Genomic DNA, 20418 nt, shown 5'->3' with positions numbered 1-20418 from the left:
TAATTGTCTTTAAAACACCAAACAGTAGATTAGTTTCTTGTTTTTCTCAACTATCTTTTAATCTTGACATCTAGAGTAGCCCATTCTTACCTTTTCTATGGCATTAACTAAAAGAAAACTCCTTAACTGTCCCATAGAATGTTCCATATTCCAGATCTATGTGTTGCTTCCTTGTGAAGTTGTTTAACTTGCCCCACTAACCTCCTATTGTAAACTTGACGTTGGTTCTATCAGCTTAGTTCAGTTCAGGTTTGACTTTTAGGCAACCATACTTCATAGCTGGTGCTGTGTGTTCCATACTACATCACATCAGGGGGCACAGAATGTCAGTTTGTCAATTTTTCAATGAAGCTGAGATTGATCAATATGTTCAGGACATGCCAGCTGGATCCCACTATTGTAAAGTTCCCATCTGCCTTTTATCAAATGGTTTCACCTACTTATTCCTATTGTCTGAATTGAAGATTCATTAGGGGCTGCAAAATAGGGATGCTCTTTTTTTTTTTTTTTTTTGAAACGGAATCTTAACCTGTCACCCAGGCTGGAGTGCAGTGGCACTGTCTCGACTCACTGCAACCTCCGCCTCCCAGATTAAAGCAATTCTCCTGCCTCAGCCTCCCAAGTAGCTGGGATTACAGGCGCCTGCCATCACACCCGGCTAATTTTCGTATTTTTAGTAGCCATAGGGTTTCATCATGTTGGCCAGGTTGGTCTTGAACTCCTGACCTCAGGTGATCCACCCACCTCAGCCTCCCAAAGTGCTGGGATTACAGGTGTGAGCCACCGCGCCCTTCCAGGATGTTCTAATTGAGCATTAGCATGTGAAGGAATATACTTGGTGGCAGGCACCTTCTTTCCCTGAAAGGTCCATGAGATCTTAGAATTCATTGAATTAGAATGTTTGTAATAAAGTTCATGAAAATACATGATCACAAGAAGGCAGCTAAGAAGGCACCAAATCCCTCTAAATTCCATTCAAATGAAGATTTAAAAAAAACCTTTAGTTTCAAAAGCTTGGTTTGTTATTTAAGTTGTTAAAAGTCTAGCTCCATTCAGAAGCAGCTGATATTTTCACTTTGTCAATATGTCATATTGTCACTGATATTATCACTGTCATATTGTTGGGGAGGGGTTCCACAGTTATACAATATTCCAAATATGATCTATTGGGAAATTTTCCCCATTTGTATAACAGAGCTCATCCATATCTGCAAGAAGAAACATTCTCACCCAATCTGAAATTAATTATGGAATTATTCCCTTTATAGAATGTTAAAAAGTTGGAAACAATTCTCTCTGAGGGGGAAATCTCCAGGGAAATGAATATTCCCAGATTGCAGGTAAGGCCACACAGAGAACCACCATGGGACTGAAAGGCTGGAGAGAAGAAGGCTTTCTAAGCATTGGGCATTTCTCTAGAAACAGACTAGATTCAAGAGACTGCTCATTCAAATGCCTAGGCCCTGCTCCCAGAGATGTGGATTTACTAAATCTTTTCCTTTAAAAATCCTTTCTGGATCATGACGCAGCTGATCCAGAGACCACATTTGAGGAAACCTCATGATGCTAATAGAATCAGGTAAAATAGAAAACATGCTGTCATTTGGAAGGAGGTGAGCACTCTTAGGACTACAGTTATGGTTTACCAGACAACTCTAGATGCCACCAGTGTGGCCTGGTGTTGACTCGGGTGGTTTCTTGCCGGTATATTCTTTGGTGTTTTTTTTGGGGGGGGGGAACACCCTAAGAAACCATTTCTCATTTCCACAAAATGAGCATGGCTAGAGCTGCCCATTCCTTCAGAAGAGATGGCAGCCTCCCACATTCCCACAAATAGACAAGTGATGAAACAGGAAATTATTTATAAGGGGGATCTTTCTACTCCTTTATCTTGACTTTGCCCGTTTTTAAGACTCCCCAAAGATACTGGCTCAAATTTAATTCTGCAGTCGAGGACTATTTTGGGGTTTCTGTTTTCTACTTTATCGGATTCTGTTCAAGATTATGCAGATCAATCCTGTCAAAAGTAATCACTCCCAATGGGGGCAGTTTACTAAAGAGGAAAATGAAAATTGAAGCGGGAATCAGGAAACCTGGGTTCTACTGGTGGCTCCACAGTAAATATGTGACCTTGGACATGTCTCTTCACTTTTAACATCAGAGTAATTTTATTTGCAAAATGAACAGGTTGTGGTTGGGCACGGCGGCTCACGCCTGTAATCCCAGCACTTTGGGAGACCGAGGCAGGCGGATCACTTGAGATCAGGAGTTCGAGACCAGCCTGGCCAACATGGTGAAACCCTGTCTCTACTAAAATTACGACAATTAGCCGATGTGGTGATGCACACCTGTTATCCCAGCTACTCAGGAAGCTGAGGTGGGAGAATCGCTTGAACCCCGGAGGCAGAGGTTGCAGTGAGCCGAGATCACACCACTGCACTCCAGCCTGGGCGGCAGAGAGGCTCCATCTCTAAATAAATAAATAAATAAATAAGGAATAGGTTGAGTCTAATCATTAATAATTCCACTTCTAACTTTCTATTATTTCTCGGCATATCTATAAAATGTGTAATTGACGTCATTCATATGACACTTACAGTGTACTGCTTTGTGCTGTGGCTGGTGCTCTGGTCTTCTTTCCTGGAGCAGCTGAAATATATTTCATATTGTGTAGTGGACGCTGTGATGCTTTCGCTGAGGCACTCCTCCCCAGCCACTGGGGTGTTGGCGGCTGATGGCATTTATCTGAGTCCCTGTCCAGCCCTTCCAGGCATGTGGGATGCGAGGTAGAGGGAGGTGATGGCCAGCATCCAGTGACCATGTGACTGGCGTTCAAATACAGGGGACCACTTCCTTCCTCCCAGGTAGGCAGTGGGCAACAAAGACCACGAGGGAAAGCTCTAAAGAGCTTCTCCCATCAGAGCTTCCCTTGCAATGGGCAGAGGTGTTTTGTTTTGTTTTGTTTTGTTTTTTGACATGGAGTCCCGCTCTGTCACCCAGGCTGGAGTGCAGTTGCGTGATCTCGGCTCACTGCAAACTCCGCCTCCCAGGTTCAAGCGATTCTCCTGCCTCAGCCTCCCGAGTAGCTGAGACTACAGGCACCCGCCACCATGCCTGGCTAATTTTTGTATTTTTAGTAGAGATGGGGTTTCATCATATTGGCCAGGCTGGTCTCCAACTCCTGACCAATATGTGATTCGCCTGCCTCGGCCTCCCAAAGTGCTGGGATTACAGGCGTGAGCTACCGCGCCCGGCGGACCGAGGTCTTTTCATGACTGTATCACAGTCCAACCTTTTCCTCGTGTAGCCTGCTTTCCTTACTCCCTCAATAGTATGTTCCTGAAAGCACTCCCTAGTCAACCCACTGCATGCAAATCTCAGAGTCTCAGAGTCTGTTTTTTGGTGATAGTAATTCTGTTCCTCACCACCTTCCTGTCTCTCCCATGTATCCACCCAGCTCCTGTGCAAGGTAGGCTGAAATGAACCAACATCAGCAGAGGCTGCGGCAGGGTGAGAGAGCAGCCCATGCTGGGAGAAGCCCTGGTCTTTGTCTCCACATATGCTGAAACTGACAGTGTTTCTCCCAGAGTCCAAGTCTCCATTAGCCAAGCCAAGAGCAGAGGAAATGTTCTCCACTGGTAAGGCTCACTGTATTTTGTTCCTGCACATCTCTTTCCATGTGTGTATCTAATTCCTGGCAGCAGCTAGAGGCGAGGGACTGGGTCCTACATAACTTGTCGAAGACCAACAGAATATTGAAAAGTTGGCCTGTCTTTTTTTCTTCTAAAATTAGAGAAAACCCCTGGTTTTCAAACTGCTTCCTCTTTCAAATGAAAACCAGGAGGAAACTGATCACACAGTGACGGTCTGGGATCCATCATCATAGATGGTGTCAAGGTTTCAGAAGGGTTTGCTGTTCCCTTCTATAATAAAGAGGAAAATTGCTTTTAGCCAACCCCTGGCTCCTCACATATTGTGATACATTGACTTTGTTGTTGCTCTTATGAGAGTGGTATGCAATTTTAAACTAGATTAATTCAAAGTCAACACACAGATACACACACATCTTTTTTTCTTTTTCTTTTTTTTTTTTTGATAGCATTTTGCTCTTTCACCCAGGTTGGAGTGCAGTGGCACACTCATGGCTCACTGCAGCCTCCACCTCCTGGGCTCAAGCAATCCTTCCACCTCAGCCTCCTTTGGAGGCTGGGACTACAGGCATGCACTACCATGCCCTGGCTAATTTTTGTATTTTTTGTAGAGACAGGGTCTCACCATGTTGCCCAGGCTCACACATATCTTTACCTTTAGGGCCAGCCGACTGCATTATGTCCTCTTCTGCTAACATAAACCTTTCAAACAATGGATACTTACTTTCATTATGCAGTATAATTTCCTTCTGCCGTATACTTTCCTTCAATAGCCAGGAGTATCTGTGCCTGATTTTTTTTTTTTTCACTCAATTTTTTGGTCGGGATCTCAGACGTTTGATATGATTTATGGAAGCACAGTCCTTTGAAATAAGACAATGAACTGCAGACTTGGGCATATTTAAATAATTCAAACATTGTCGAATATTGTGTGGTTCCAAGAGGAAAGAAGAACCGTCGACACCAGAAAATTTCCTGCTGGAATTCTGCCAAAGAATAGCTAGGGAGGTCCATCATTACGGGACTTCGCTGTTTGTAAATTTAACAAACAACTCACATCTGCTTATAATATCATGGAAGTCTATGGGAAAAGTACTTCTTATATAAAGCACATGGCTTATTTTAAAAATCAATGTTTTCTTCTTGTTGTATTTGTCAGCTTATACAGGAAAAACACTACACCTGCATTTACACTTAAGAGTCTAGGCCACAGCATTCATGTCCTACTTGTGCTTTGAGTCACAGCATGATATGGCTGAGACCTTAGAAATCATCTAGCCTCTCCCCATCACGGTGCAGCCAAGGCCCAGAAGAGGTAAAGGATCCAGGGCAGTGCACCTGGAGTTAGTGCCAGTCAGGGCTCAGAGGGTGCCACACCCTGTCCTTCTTTCCTCTCTCCCCCTCCCTCCCTCCTTCCCTTCCTTCTTCGATATTTCCTCTTTCCTTCCTTCTGTCCTTCCTTCTGTCTTTCCTTCTTTCTTTCCTTCCTTCGTTTTTCCCTCCGTCCTTCCTTCCTTCCTCCTCTCTCCTTCCCTCCTACTTTGCTTCCCTTCTTTCCTTCCTTCCTCCATTTTTCTTCCTTCCTTCCTTCCTTTCTTGCTCCCTCCCTCCCTCACTTCTTTCCTTCTTTCCTTCCCCACTTTCTTCCTCCCTTCCTCCCTCCCTGCCTTCCTTCTTTTCTGCCTTTCTTCTTGTGGACTAGGTTACTTGGACTCGTTAGTTTATGGCACATTAGCAGCATCACTGTCCGCTGTCCCTCTCACATTTTATCCCAGTGGATCACTTCCTTCCTCCCATATAGGCACCATTCTGATGTGTTTAATGTGCATGATTTTAATTTTTACACGTTTGAAAAATGTGTCTGTCCCCTCCTCCCCACCTTGCAGTATGCTTGAAGATCTGCCCATATTGTCCTGCATGTGAGCATGTAGCCCATTGCTTCCCGCTGCTGCGGTTCTCCAAGGCTACAGCTTTTCCTGCTGTATCCCCTGGCCTCCTAGCCAATTCATCCAACAGTAGTTCCATCACAGCCAATCTGGGCTCGCTTGCTCTCTCTCAAGCAAAAATCACATGTTTTCCCTTATTAAACGTATATAAGGCAGAACAAGTCCAAGGAATATAAGTGATTTAGCAGTGGCTTCAATAACCTTTCACCTCTAGATAAATTACTGGTATGATTTAATATAATACAGACATAAAGTGTTCAAAAGCTATTTTTATTCCATCAAAATGGGTGGAGTGCTTTTAAAATGTTTTGCCAGCACTACAGTTCCCAAGAGAAAAATATCTTCATTGTTCTTTTTTTTTTTTTTTAAAGGAAAAGAAAGTTGGCAGGAGGATGGGGGATTGAACCATTTTTCTGAAGGGCAATTTGCCAATATGTTTCCAAAGCCTTTGATCTAGTAATTCAACTTCTAGGAATTTATCATAAGGCAATAATAAAGAGTAGGTGCAAAGATACATCAAAGAATGTTCACTGCAGCAGTATTTATAATTGTGAAAAAAGTAGATTCAATCTCAATATGCCACAATAAAGGATGAGTTGAACTATGACATATTCTACTAATTAACTCATTCAACATAATATTTATTGGGTTTCTGCTGTGTACCAGCATGGCACTAAAGGCTAGAGATATCAAGAGGATCAAAATAAACAGGGTTCCAACCTGGAAAACAGTGGGCCATTAAACCTGCCTCTCTGGGAATACTCATGATACAATCAGTGATTAAAGTAGGACACAAAGAAACACATATTTTTGGAGGGCCTTTTTTTTTTTTTTTTGAGACGGAGTCTTGCTCTGTCACCCAGGCTGGAGTGCAGTGGCATAATCTCAGCTCACTGCAACCTCTGCCTCCCGGGTTCACGCCATTCTCCTGCCTCGGCCTCCCGAGTAGCTGGCACTACAGGTGCCCGACACCACACCCGGCTAATTTTTGTATTTTTAGTGGAGATGGTGTCTCACCGTGTTAGCCAGGATGGTCTCGATCTCCTGACCTCAAGTGATCTGCCCGCCTCAGCCTCCCAAAGTGCTGGGATTACAGGCTTGAGCCACCGAGCCCGGCCTTTTGTTTGTTTTTAGAGACAGAGTCTTGCTATGTTTCCCAGGCTGGAGTGCAGTGGTTATTCACAGGCACTAGCATAGCTTACTGCAGCCTTGAACACCTGGCCTCAAGTGATCTCTTGCCTCAGCCTCCCCAGTAATTAAGACTACAGGCTGTGCCACCACGCCCAGCTAACACATTATTGTTATTATTATTTTTGAGACAGGGTCTCACTCTGTCACCCAGGTTGGAGGGTAGTAGTGCGATCTCAGCCCACTCCAATCTCCTTTTCCCAGGTTCAAGTGATTCTTTTGCCTCAACCTCCCTAGTAGCTGGGATTTCAGGCATGCACCACCACGCCCAAATAATTTTTGTTTTTTTGGATTTTTTTTAGTAGAGATGGGATTTCACCATGTTGGCCAGGCTTGTCTTAAACTCCTGAGCTCAAGTGATCTGCCCTCCCAAAGTGCTGGGATTATAGGCGTGAGCCACTGCACCCAGCCCCAACACGTTATTATTACAGTGTAGAATGTTTCTGGTTTTGTTTTATTTTGAGATGGAGTTTTGCTCTTACTGCCCAGGCTGGAGTGCAGTGGCACAATCTCAGCTCACTGCAACCTTGCCTCCTGGGTTCAAGTGATTCTCCTGCCTCAACCTCCCAAGTAGCTGGGATTACAGGCATGTGCCACCATGCGCAGCTAATTTTGTATCTTTAATAGAGACGGGGTTTCACCATGTTGGTCAGGCTGATCTCAAACTCCTGACCTCAGGTGATCCACCCACCTCGGCCTCCCAAAGTGCTGGGATTACAGGCGTGAGCCACTGTGCCTGGCCTGTATAATGTTTTATTTTAAAATTTATAATCATAGAAAGTTATTCAACAAAGAGCATTTCTTTGAGTTTTTGTTTTTTTTTTTTTTGAGATATATTGCACAGCATGGTAACAATAGATGATAATAGTGTATTATATATTTCAAAATTGTTTTGTTTGTTTTTGAGACAGGGTCTCACTCTGTCACCCAGGCTGGAGTGTAGTGGTGTGATCAAGGCTCACTGCAGCCACGACCTCTTGGGCTCAAGTGATCCTCCCACCTCAGCCTCTTAAGTAGCTGGGCCTATAGGCACGTATCACCATGCCCAGCTAATTTTTTACTTTTAGTTGAGACAGATCTCACCATGTTTCCCAGGCTGGTCTTGAATTCCTGGACTCAAACGATCCTCCCACCTCGGCCTCCCAAGGTGCTGGGATTACAGTCATGAGCCACCATGCCTGGCGCAAAATTGTTAAGAGAGTAAATTTCAAATGTTCTCACCACAAAAAGTGATGACTGAGGTGACGAATCTGTTAATTAGTTTGATTTAATCATTCCACATTGTATACATATATAGTAACATCACTTTGTAACCTATACATATATACAATTATAATTTGTCAATTTCCAATTAAATGTTTCAAAAGATTTTTTAAAGTAAAAAAAAAAACTGTTTCAAAGAACAATGTTTTTCTGTAAGTTCAGTACAAAACAACAGATACATTAAAAAAAAAAAATTACTCGAGACAGCAACCCTTCAGCAGAGCAGCCAGGTGCACCCTCCAAGACAGTGATGACGCCCGGAGGCTGCTGTCCTTGGGGCAGGTTAGCGTTGACTTTACCATGCTGAGCCCAGTAATCCTTGGGCCACTGGGCTAATTGCTGAGAGGTCTGAGTTCCAGCTAGGACAGCGTGTAGTCAAAGACAAGCTTCCATTTGTTCATGACTCCATTTCCCACCTATAAAATTAAGGTGCCAGACTTAGGGTCCCCCGTGATTCCCTTCAGTCCTAGAGTTCTTCCTTTTCTCTTGATTGTTATTTCACTTGCTGTCATTTTCCTATTTTTGCCTGTGTTGTGACATGTTTGTGCTTTTTAACTGTCTGAGTGACTGAATTGGGTCACTGCTGCACAAATCCAATTGTCAGTCTGTCAGTTGTGGAAATGACTGGAAATACTGATGGTCCATGCTGAGAACAGTTAAGTCATGCTGTACCAGTATGTCCTTAGGGTGTGCGTCTGCAAAGTGTATGTTGCTAGTCAGCAGTAAGACTGATTCTACCAACCATGCACCACACAGTCAGGATATTTACACTTCTCTCCTGCATCTTCTTCCTAATAAAAATGTATATTTAGCTAATTTACCTCCAAAGCTGGATTTAAAAATTTCTCATTTTGTTTTAGAATTAGCAAGTCAATGCTATTTCAAAATAAGAGCATACTATTCCTTCCATCAAAACACATGGAAACATTATTTTAAAATTTGTTATTTAAAATTATAAAACATATAATTTTATAATAAAATTATTTTAAAAGACCTTCTCTGATTGCCACTGTACAGATGATTAGACTTCGAACTATTAAAAAACAAACAGGGCCACGTGTGATGGCTCACACCTATAATCCCAGCACTTTGGGAGGCCAAGGCAGGAGGATTTCTTGAGTTCAGAAGTTCTCGAACTTCTGGGAAACAGTGGAACCCAAATCTCTTTAAAAAAAAAAAGTGATTTTTATGTGCACTAAAATTGGAAAGCCCTTCTCAAGTAAAATTTGATAACTCTTCTCAAATATTTAATCTTCTCACTCTTAATCCCACTTTCCATTTGTCCAATACATCATAATTCCCAAGAGTGATCTTTGAAATATTGTCTACAATTAACTTTTCCTCTTGGAATTGGCTTTTAATGTCTCTATGTGTATGTATGTGGGTGTATAATTTTATCCAGGAAGATCCCACAACAGGTTAGCATTTGTCACCACTGTTAGTTACTATTTGCACTTTTTAAAGACACGAAGTTCCTTATGAAGACAAAGCTGATGTTATTCTATTGCAGAATCTGAAATTAGACTCTTTTTTTTTTTTTTTTTTTTTTTTTGAGATGGAGTGTTGCTCTGTTGCCCTGGCTGGAGTGCAGTGGCTCACTGCAACTTCCGCCTCCCGGGTTCAAGCGATTCTTTTGTCTCAGTCTCTTGAATAGCTGGGACTACAGGTGCGCACCACCATGCCTGGTTAATTTTTTTTTTTTTTTTTTTTTTAGAGACGGGATTTTCCAACGTTGGCCAGGCTGGTCTCAAACTCCTGACTTGAGATGATCTGCTCGCCTCGGCCTCCCAAAATGCTGGGATTACAAGAGTTAGCCACCGCACCTGGTCTAGAATGTCCTTTTTTAGATCAAAAGAAAGAAAATGACTCTGTCCTTCACTCATACTCAAGTGCTTCTCCAGTGATCTCAGAAGCTCTAAATCCAGGGAGGTGCATGCCCTGGTAACATCAGCCTGCTCAGATCCTGTTTATGAAAGAAAGTGGAGGAGAGAAAAGACAGCAATAATATGCACCTAAAGTTAAAGAACATATTTATGTTCTTTTAAAAGACAAATAATTATGTCAAATATACTGGTCTCCCCTCTTACCTCAATCTCTCCTCTCTCTACACTAGGAGCAAGTTCAACAACTAGAATCTGGCTACTTTTCTGACCAAATCTGTCTTCTTATTAGTTACATATTCAGGTTACTTTTTGTATTCATTGCCTATTGCTATATAATAAGTTTTCTCACCTTTAATGGATTAAAAATTAATATTTTCTGTGGGTCAGGAGTCCAGGAGCAGATTTTCTAGGTACTCTGGCTCAAGATCTCTGCTGAAGTTGCAGTCAAGATGTCAGTCAGAGCTGCAGCCTTTTTTTTCTTTTTTTTTGAGATGGAGTCTCACTCACTCTGTCGCCCAGCCTGGAGTCCAGTGGCTCGATCTTGGCTCATGGCAACCTCCGCCTCCTGGGTTCAAGCAATTCTCCTGCCTCAGCCTCCCAAGTAGCTGGGACTACAGGTACACACCACCATGCCCAGCTAATTTTTGTATTTTTAGTAGAGACGGGGTTTCACCATGTTGGCCAGGCTGGTCTCAAACTCCTGGCCTCGTGATCTGCCCACCTCGGCCTCCCAAAGTGCTGGGATTACAAGTGTGAGCCACTGTGTCCGACAGAGCTGCAGCCTTCTGAGGGCTCAACTGTGGCTAAAGGATCTGCCTCCAAGGTGGTTCATTCACATGCCTGGCAAGCAGTGCTGGTTGTTGGCAAAAGGCCCCAGTTACTTCCCACAAGGGCCTGACCCTAGGACTGCTTGAGCATCCTCACAACATGGCAGCTGGTTTTCCCCAGAGGCAGTGACATGAGAGCAAGGCAGAAGCCATGGAACCTTTTTATAATCTACCCTCTGAAGTCACCCTCCATCATTTCTGCAATTCCCTATTTAGTGTGGGAAGGGCGGGAATCACAGATGTAAAGAATCAGAAGAGAAGTCTCCTTTGTTGAGTAAAGTTAGTGCTGCGGTCAGGAAACAAGTGGGAGGGGGCCATTCAGAGAAGGGTGAAGTTTGCATCAGGGAAATAGAGTCGCTTTGGGTTTCCTCTGACTCTTGCTCTTCATTTGTTGGTCTCAGGTCATTTTTGATGTTTTGTTTTTAATCCTTTATCGGCTGCCATAGTATAAAGTTGTTGGAAATATCAAAAGAAAGAAAGAAGAAAATCAAGTCAGAAAAAGTCACCTTTTTTTTCCCCCATCTTTTTGCCCCTGTGACATAAGGCTGATGGCAAAAGGGAAAGTAAAATTTTTGAGATCTCCAAAGAAACATGAATTATGTTGTAAAAATATGAAGTGATATATCTGAGTTTGGATAATCTCCAAGGCTTGCCTAGATATTTTGAGGTCCAAGATGGATTGGTGTGAGGACACTTTTCCCAGAGTCTTTTTGGAATTGAAGCGATAGGATGTGGAGATTATCATATTGGAAATATATTTTGAAATTGATCAGAACTATTATGGTGTTATGATATATGTTGGTTTTCATCCACGGTTCTTGGCTCATAACCCCTGTATTAGTCAGGAGAGTTTATTAAGTATTAACTGACACGATCACAAGGTCCCACAAGAGGCTGTCTACAGACTGAGGAGCAAGGAGAGCCAGTCCAAGTTCCAAAACTGAAGAACTTGGAGTCCAGTGTTGGACAGCAGGAAGAATCCAGCACAGGAGAAAGATGTAGGCTGGGAGGCTAGGCCAGTCTTTCTTCACATTTTTCTGCCTGCTTATAGTCTAGCCATGCTGGCAACTGATTAGACGGCGCCCACCCAGATTAAGGGTGGGTCTGCCTTCCCCAGCCCACTGACTCAAATGTTAATCTCCTTTGGCAACACCCTCACAGACACACCCAGGATCAATACTTTGCATCCTTCAATCCAATCAAGTTGACACTCAGTATTACCCATCACCACCCCCATAGCCCTTGTTGCAGTCTTTTCTTATAATGTTGGGTGTGTGAGGCTGCAGTGGCAGCCTCTGACCATCTCCTGCCCTCCTTTCGCCTGCTCCAAGGCCGGACTCTAATGTTCGCCCACCTTTCTGATTGTGGGTCCTAAGACCCTCCCGTGAGAGGGTCCTGCCCTGTTCCCTGGGGGAAGGAACGCTCACATCACAAAGCTTCCCTAAAAACCCAAGAGGGTTCAGTGAGCTTCTGGATAGCTGAACACATGGAGGTTCCTGGAGGGTGGCACCCGGGCAGGGGGGTCATGGAAGCTCTGTGCCCCTTCCCCCATTCCTTGCCCTATGCATGTTTTCATCTGTATCCTTTGCAACATCCTTTATAATAAACTGGTAAATGTAAGTGTTTCCCTGAGTTCTGTGAGCCGCTTCAGCAAATTAATCCAACCCAAAAGGGAGTTATGGGAGCCCCAACTTGAAACCAGTTGGTCAGAAGTTCCAGAGGCCCGGACAGGTGACTGGTATGTGTTGAGGGGGGCAGTCTCGAGGACTGAGCCTGCAACCTATGGGATCTGATATCATCTCCAGGTAGTGTTGGAAATGAACTAGAGAATACCGAGCTGGTGTCCCCTGCTTGGTGTTGGGGGAAAACTCCCACACATTTGGTCACAGAAGTCTTCTGTGTTGATGATTGTTGTGGCGTGAGAGTAGAGGAAAAACACAGAGAGAGTTTTTACACAACCATATTTGTAATTTTCTCCAACCCTGAGCATCTAGACTTCTAATAAACTATGCTTTTGCTAAGAAAGAACACAGGAGGAAGCAAATCCTTGACCCAGATCTCTGGTGACCTGAGATGGAAACTGACATGGCCCCAACACTGTGCCTGACACCTGGGGCCTCACTCTTTTGTAGGAATACAGGGTTGATTATACTTTTCTTTTCCTATCTTCAGTAAGAGTAATGATATCAAAAAGTTTCATTACTATTATTATTTTTGAGACAGAGTCTCACTCTGTCACCCAGGCTGGAGTGCAGTGGCATGATCTCAACTCACTGCAACCTCTGCCTCCCGGGTTCAAGCAATTCTCCTGCCTTAGCCTCCTGAGTAGCTGAAATTACAGGCACATGCCACCACACCTGGCTAGTTTTGTTGTTGTTGTTATTGTTTTGTATTTTTAGTAGAGATGGGGTTTCACCATGTTGGCTAGGCTGGTCTCGAACTCCTGACCTCAGGTGATCCACAATGCCTCCAAAAGTGCTGGCATTAAAGGCACGAGGTTTCATTATTCTTGAATAGCTTACTCAAAGATTAAAAAAATGAGCATATTTAAGGCTCTAGTGGGACTCAGTAGACCAAGGGAGGGAGAAGGAAGGGAGGAAAGTAAGAGAGAATGATAGAACGGTCCCAGCCACTGGCTGTGTGGAAGCAGCTAACTATGGGAGGCAAGAATAGAGAAGAGCTGAAGAAGGAAGGTTTTGTCTCCTCAGCATGGTGAGGACCACTCACTAAGGGTGGATAATCAAAAGGAATAATAATGTCCAAGGCAGTTACAACCACTCTTGGAAGCTTGCATCTCTTCATCCATGTTTGTGGTCATTGTTAGGTTTATCATATACTTTTATTAAAAGTTGCTCAGTAAAGTGTCCAGTGTAGTTTATTTTCTTTCCTTAAGAGAATTTAATAAAATTTTAGGAGTATCAAGCAAAGCTTAAGTCTTCATAGGCAGTTATTCCTGGTTCAATCTTTTCCTAGAACAGATTCCTTTTTTTTTTTTTTTTTTTTCCCCGAGACAGGGTCTGGCTCTGTGGCCCAGGCTGGGGTGCAGACATGAGATCCTGGCTCACTGCAACCTCTGCCTCACACTTGTAATCCTAGCACTTTGGGAGGCCAAGGCGGACCGATCACTTGAGCTCATGAGTTGGAGAACAGATTTCTGACGTATAAAAACTATCCTCCATTTGATAGCCATTCCCCTGAGACCTCTGTGGTCCACTCCACATTTTGACTCTATTTATCAACAAATTTTTAAAAATCACTAAGCAGTTATGGTCATTTCCTGATAAAAAGTATTGAACTTTTCAGTCATAGTCCCTTTATGTATGTTTGATACGAATCATCAGAGAAATCTAAAGCAACATACACACAGATCCTGACTTGCCATGGTTCGACTTAAGATTTTTCAACTTTACGGTGATTTTAATGCAATGTTGAAAAATCTTAAGTTGCATCATTGCTTTAGAACCAAGTTGAAAAAGTACCATAATAACTGTACTTCGAGTACCCATACAACCATTCTGTTTCTTACTTTCAGTATAGTAGTCAATATATTATAGGAAATATTAACACTTTCTCATAAAATAAGCTTTTTATTAGAGGATTTAGCCCAACTGTGGGTGAGGCTAAGCTATGAGGTTCTGTGGGCTAGGTATATTAAATGCATTTTTGATTTATGATATGTTCAGCTTTTGATGGGTTTATGGGGACTGCAACCTTATCAAAAGTCAAGGAGCCCATCTCTGCTTGTGTGAAACTCAGGTGAAATGAAACTGCTCTGAGACTTAGCATCAGGAAACCTCAATTTGAATTCCTTCTCCACCACCTTGAACTAAATCACTTCAGCTTTCTGAGCTATCTACCTGTAATATCTGCATAACAGGGATGCTGTGAAGATTAAATAAAATGACATGTAGGAATGTGCTTGTGTTCCCAAATACATGGTAGTTAGATTAATTTATGATCATTGAATCAGCATCACTACTTTTTTTAGAGAGTTCCCAATAATTTAAAAAATTCTTAGAATGGGCTCAGTGGCTCACATCTGTAATCCCAGCACTTTGGGAGGCCAAGGCAAGAGGATTGCTTGAGCCCAGGAGTTCAAGACCAGCCTGGGCAACATAGGAAGACCTCATTTCTACAAAAAAAAAAAAAAAAAGTAAACATTTGCTGGGCATGGTGGTGCATGCCTTTGACCCCAGCTACTTGGAAAGCTAAGGCAGGAGGATAGCTTGTGCTCTGTTGGAGGAGATTGCAGTGAGCCATGATTACACCACTGCACTCCAGCCTGAGCAACAGAGCAAGATCCTATCTCAAAATAATAATAATAATACAAAATAAATAATACATTACTTAAACAAATGGTTATTTAGAACAGACCACGAAACAGGCCTGTGCTCTGTGGTGGAGAGAAAAACAGTGAATGAGATGGTTATAGTTCTTGCTCTCATGGAACTTACAGTCTAGAAAGGAATACAGACTAGTATGCAGATCGTTACAATGAGGGGTGCCAAGAGATATGATGTAACAATAACTTTGTTATTCTCATACTGTATTCACCCCAAATCTGCATCTATGTAGCTTTTATAGTCTGTAAAGCCAGGACATAAAAGTGTTGGGCAATCTCAGGGCACAATTGTACCACATGACAGATCCATTATCGGGCTTGAAGGCAGGTGCCCTGTGTGACTCGACACAGGAATAGTAGAACGGCCACACCTCACCTACCTCAATAGCCATTGCAAGATTTTTTTTTTCTTATGAGATTTTATTGTGCAAGTTTTGTGTGCCATCAAGACCACAGGCTAGAGTCCGTCTTTGTTTTATTTCATTTTTTTAAGAAAAATTTAATTTTGGCCTGGTGCAGTGGCTCACCCCTGTAATCCCAACACTTTGGGATGCCGAGGCAGGTGGGTGCCTTGAGTCCAGGGGTCTGAGACCAGCCTGGGCACCATGGCAAAACCTTATCTCCACAAAAAAAATACAAAAAATCAGCTGGGCGTGGTGGCACACATCTGCAGTCCCAGCTACTTGGGAGGCTGAGGGGGGAGAATGGCTTGAACCTGTGAGTTTGAGGCTACAGTGAGCCATGTTCATGCCACTGCACTCCAGCCTGGGTGACAGGGTGAGACCCTGTCTCAAAAAAATAATAATAATAATAGTTGTATTGAGGTATAAAATTAACTCATTTTAAGTGTACAATCTAATGATTTTTAGTAAATTTACAGAGTTGTACACCCATTATTGCAATCTAGTTTTTAGCACATTTTCCATCATGCATAAAAGAAACCTTAGGTCCCTTTGCAGGCATTCTCTGTTCTTACTCTCAGCCCCTGGCAATCACTAATCTATTTTCTGTCTCTGCAAATTTGCCTATTTTGGACATTCCACATAAATGGAATCAAACAATGTGTAGTCTTTTGTGTCTGGCTTCTTTCACTTCGTATCACGGTTTTTTGTTGTTGTTGTTGTTTTTGTTTTTGTTTTGAGACGGAGTCTCGCTCTGTCACCAGGCTGGAGTGCAGTGCCGCGATCTCAGCTCACTGCAACCTCCGACTCCCTAGTTCAAGCGATTCTCTTGCCTCAGCCTCCCAAGTAGCTGGGACTACAGGCACGTGCCCCCACACCCGGCTAATTTTTGTATTTTTAATAGAGATGGGGTTTCACCATGTTGGCCAGGATGGTCTCGATCTCCTGACCTTGTGATTCACCAGCCTTGGCCTCCCAAAGTGCTGGGATTACAGGCCCGAGAGCAGCATGTTTTTGAGGGGCACCCATGTTGTGGCATGGATCAGTGTCTATGACTAAATAGGATTCCACCATGTGGATAGTCCACATGTGTTATCTGTTCATTGGCTGATAAACATTTGGATTGCTTCCACTTTTTGATGATTATTCTTGATTTCACTTAGCCCTTCCAACTGCCAGATTTCTGACAGTTACCTTTGTTTTTGCCCCAAGTGCAAAAACACAATGGCATTTTTGCCATCTTCCTGCTTGGTCTCTGGTTTTGTTTTTTTTTTTTTTTTCTTTTGCCATCTTTCTGCTTGATGTCTATCTTTCTCCTGCCTTTCCCTGTTGCTTCTCCCTTTCTCTTGCCTCACTATGTTAGTAAGCATAAACCACAATTCACTGGTAAGAGCCTTGAGTAACAAGTGGGAACACCTGGGTATAAGTCTGGGTTTAAGCCTGCTGTTAACTAGACCCTCTCTGAGCCATAACTTTTTCATTTAGGAGAGATCAACTAGAACACAATTTTATTCTTTTAGCAGAATCATTTTCTTAAAATTTTACTTAGAATCCTGAGACATGCCAGATTAGATTGCCACAAGGTTTGAAGTGGAGGGTGGATCTTGGGTCCTGTTGACTCTGTCCTTGAAATAGTCTGTGGACCTCAGAACTTGAGTACTCAGTTTAAAATCCCCTGGATTAGTAGAGTTCTAAGAGTATATAAAAGCGTTTTTAAAACCTCAGATGTCCTAGTCCTTTTCCAACATAACCGTATGAAAGGAATCAGGGGTTGAGACAAAAACATTAGATACCAGAATCAGAGGACGTCCAGGACTTCTTACCTCTGTAATCTTGGGCAAATTATTTAACCTGAATCTTAGTTTCCTCAAGTGTCAATTGGAAGTGGTAATATGTACAGTGGTGACACGTTATATGCACATTTAATGTGCAGGAATTCAGGGATACAATTAGCACAAAGAGAATTTAGTTATAGTGCTGGACCTGCTATTTGTCCTCAGCTCCACTCCTCACCCTTCATCTGCTGTGTCTTGGGCAAGGGGGCTGACCCCCACAGGCTACATCTGACAGACGCCCTTTCTGCTGTCTTCCAGCTATGATCCACCTACAGAAGACACCAGTGGGCAGGAGTGAGATTCCTTGGCTATGGATAGCCTTAATGTGTTGGCTTTCTCAAATGATGGCTGTAGTAGTAATGAAAAGGTTATATTGACAGACTCAGGACCTCCTGGTTAGCCAGGGTAGTACAGGCAATGGTAATAGCTGAGGTCATGCACACGTTTTCTCCTTCCTGGATGCAGTGTTATTCTACCTGGAGATGATGTAGTGGACTGTGTCAGTTGACCTCCAGCCAGGAAATCGTGCCTGCAAAAGAGCACCAGCTGCAGTAGTAACATGGGAATTTGTGGAATCTACTGGAGGGCAGGAAGAAAGTCTCAGTATTTCTCCTCGTTATTCTCTTCTTGGGTGGCTTCACTAGGAGTGGCTGCGTTTCCTTTATGGCTGCAGTTCTCGCTGAACAGGCCTACCTTGTTCCAGCTTAACTTCAGTGATCCCAGCCCCTAGTTCTGGTGTAATTTCCTCCAGCCGAGGGGTGGCAGAGGCTTTCAGAAATCGGGAATGGCTGGGTTGCTTCACTGTCTTTTATTTGGCTTCCGTATTGTCCGTTCTCACGCTGCTAGTAAAGACATACCCAAGACTGGGTAATTTATAAAGGAAAAGGTTTACTGGACTCACAGTTCCACATGGCTGGGGAGCCCTCACTATCACGGTGACAGGTGAAGGAAACGCAAAGCACATCTTACATGTCGGCAGGTGAAAGAGCTTGTGCAGGGGAACTCAGATCTCGTGAGACTTATTCACTACCACGAGAACAATAGCGGGGAAACTTCCCCCATGATTCAGTTACCTCCACCTGGCCCTGCCCCTGACACGTGGGGATTATGGCAATTCAAGGTGAGATTTGGGTGAAGACATAGCCAAACCATATCAGCTTCTTAACTCTCTTCTGGACATTCCTATCCCCTGTGCAACTATTTCCGGGTAATAAAGCCCCTCTGTTTGAATACCTAGAATGGTTTCTGTTTTTCTGACTGGACCCTAATCAATGCAACTAAACCCTTGACAAAAAAAGAGAGGGAAAGAATAAGAATCTAAACAGGTTGGGCAATTCCACTAGCCATTCCTCTCAATGAGCCTGTGCCTTGGAGTGAGGGTGAGGTAGGAGACATGGAACTCTCGCTTATTATCAAGTCTTAGTGTCCCTCATTGGGTTTTTTGTTTTGTTTTGTTTTGTTTTTATTTTTGTTTTTGAGATGGAGTCTCACTCTGTTGCCCAGGTTGGAGTGCAGTGGTGTGATCTCAGCTCACTGCAACTTCCCCCTTCTGGATTCAAGCGATTCTCTTGCTTCAGCCTCCTGAGTAGCTGGGATTTATAGGCATGTGCCACCGTGCCCGCTAATTTTTGTATTTTTTTTTTGGTAGAGAGGGATTTACCATGTTGGCCAGGCTATTCTCAAACTCCTGTCCTCAAGTCATCCACCTGCCTTGGCCTCTCACAGTGCTGGGATTACAGGTGTAAGTCACTGCACCCAGCCACCTCACTGGGTTTTAAGTTGTGGAGGTTTTGGTATATCCTGGCCTCTAAAGCAAACAAACTTATTTACATAGACACAAAATTGTGTATCCTCTATTTCATGGTCAGGAGATGTTAAGTGTATGTGATTTCACCTTCCTTGTTTACTACGGAACCCAACCCCTCATGCAAGATGAAGCTCTGCTGAGAATCACAGGGCAATATGAGAATCAGATAAAATAGTATGAGTGAAAGCACGTTATAAACTGTAAAATTTCAAACAAACATAGGACATTATTATTACTTACATTTCAAACCCCCGTCATCCAGGAACAATGCAATTTAAGTCTTTTTATAGGACTTGAGAAGTTACTTTGAAGGTTTTTTAGAGTTCTCCACTGTTTTCTGTTTTATTATTTTATTTTATTTTATTTTGCTTTTTTGGAGACAGGGTATCACTCTGTCACCCAGGCTGGAGTGCACTGTGGTGTGATCATTGTTCATTGTCACCTTGAATTCCTAGGCTCAAGTGATCCTCCCACCTCAGCTTCCCAAAGTGCTGGGATTACAGGCGAGCTGCTGAGCCTGGCCTCTCCATTGTTTCTACGAAAAAAAAAAAAAAAAAAAAAAAGGGGAAACTAAATCATGATTCCTAGGGAAGATAAGGAGAGTGCATTTAACCTAATGGTCTCATTTCTTAACTAGAAACACACGAAACAAAAAGTTATTTGAGCCCAGAAGTTGGAGGCCAGCCTGAGCAACATAGGGAGACACCTGTCTCTACAAAAAAATTTAAAATCAGCAGGGTGAGGTGGCGCATGCCTGTAGTACCAGCTACTTAGGAGCCTGAAGTGGGAGGATTGCTTGAGGTCAGGAGTTCAAGGCTGTAGTGAGCAGTGATTGTGCCACCGCACTCCAGCCTGGGTAACAGGCTCAAAAAAAAAAAAAGGTGCATTCTTTGTTTTCCCTTGTAAAACGCATTAGAATTTACAGAATTATGAAAAGATTATCCTGTTCTTTGTTTTGGAGATGAAATTGGCATGGGAAAAAGTACGACATTTGGCTTTACTTGCTAGGTGCTCAATGTTAAGTTAGTGCTCCTGGCTGGGTGCGGTGGCTCAAGCCTGTAATCCCAGCACTTTGCGGGGCCGAGGTAGGTGGATCACAAGGTCAAGAGATCAAGACTATCCTGGCCAACATGGTGAAACCCCTGTCTCTACTAAAAATACAAAAAAAAAATTAGCCAGGCGTGGTGGCATGCGCCTGTAATCCCAGCTACTCGGGAGGCTGAGGCGGGAGAATCACTTGAACCCAGGAGGTGGAGGCTGCAGTGAGCCGAGATCA

Source organism: Macaca mulatta, chromosome 7, assembly GCF_049350105.2.
Source record: "Macaca mulatta isolate MMU2019108-1 chromosome 7, T2T-MMU8v2.0, whole genome shotgun sequence".
Taxonomy (NCBI): Eukaryota; Metazoa; Chordata; class Mammalia; order Primates; family Cercopithecidae; genus Macaca; species Macaca mulatta.
This window is presented reverse-complemented; position numbering follows the sequence as displayed.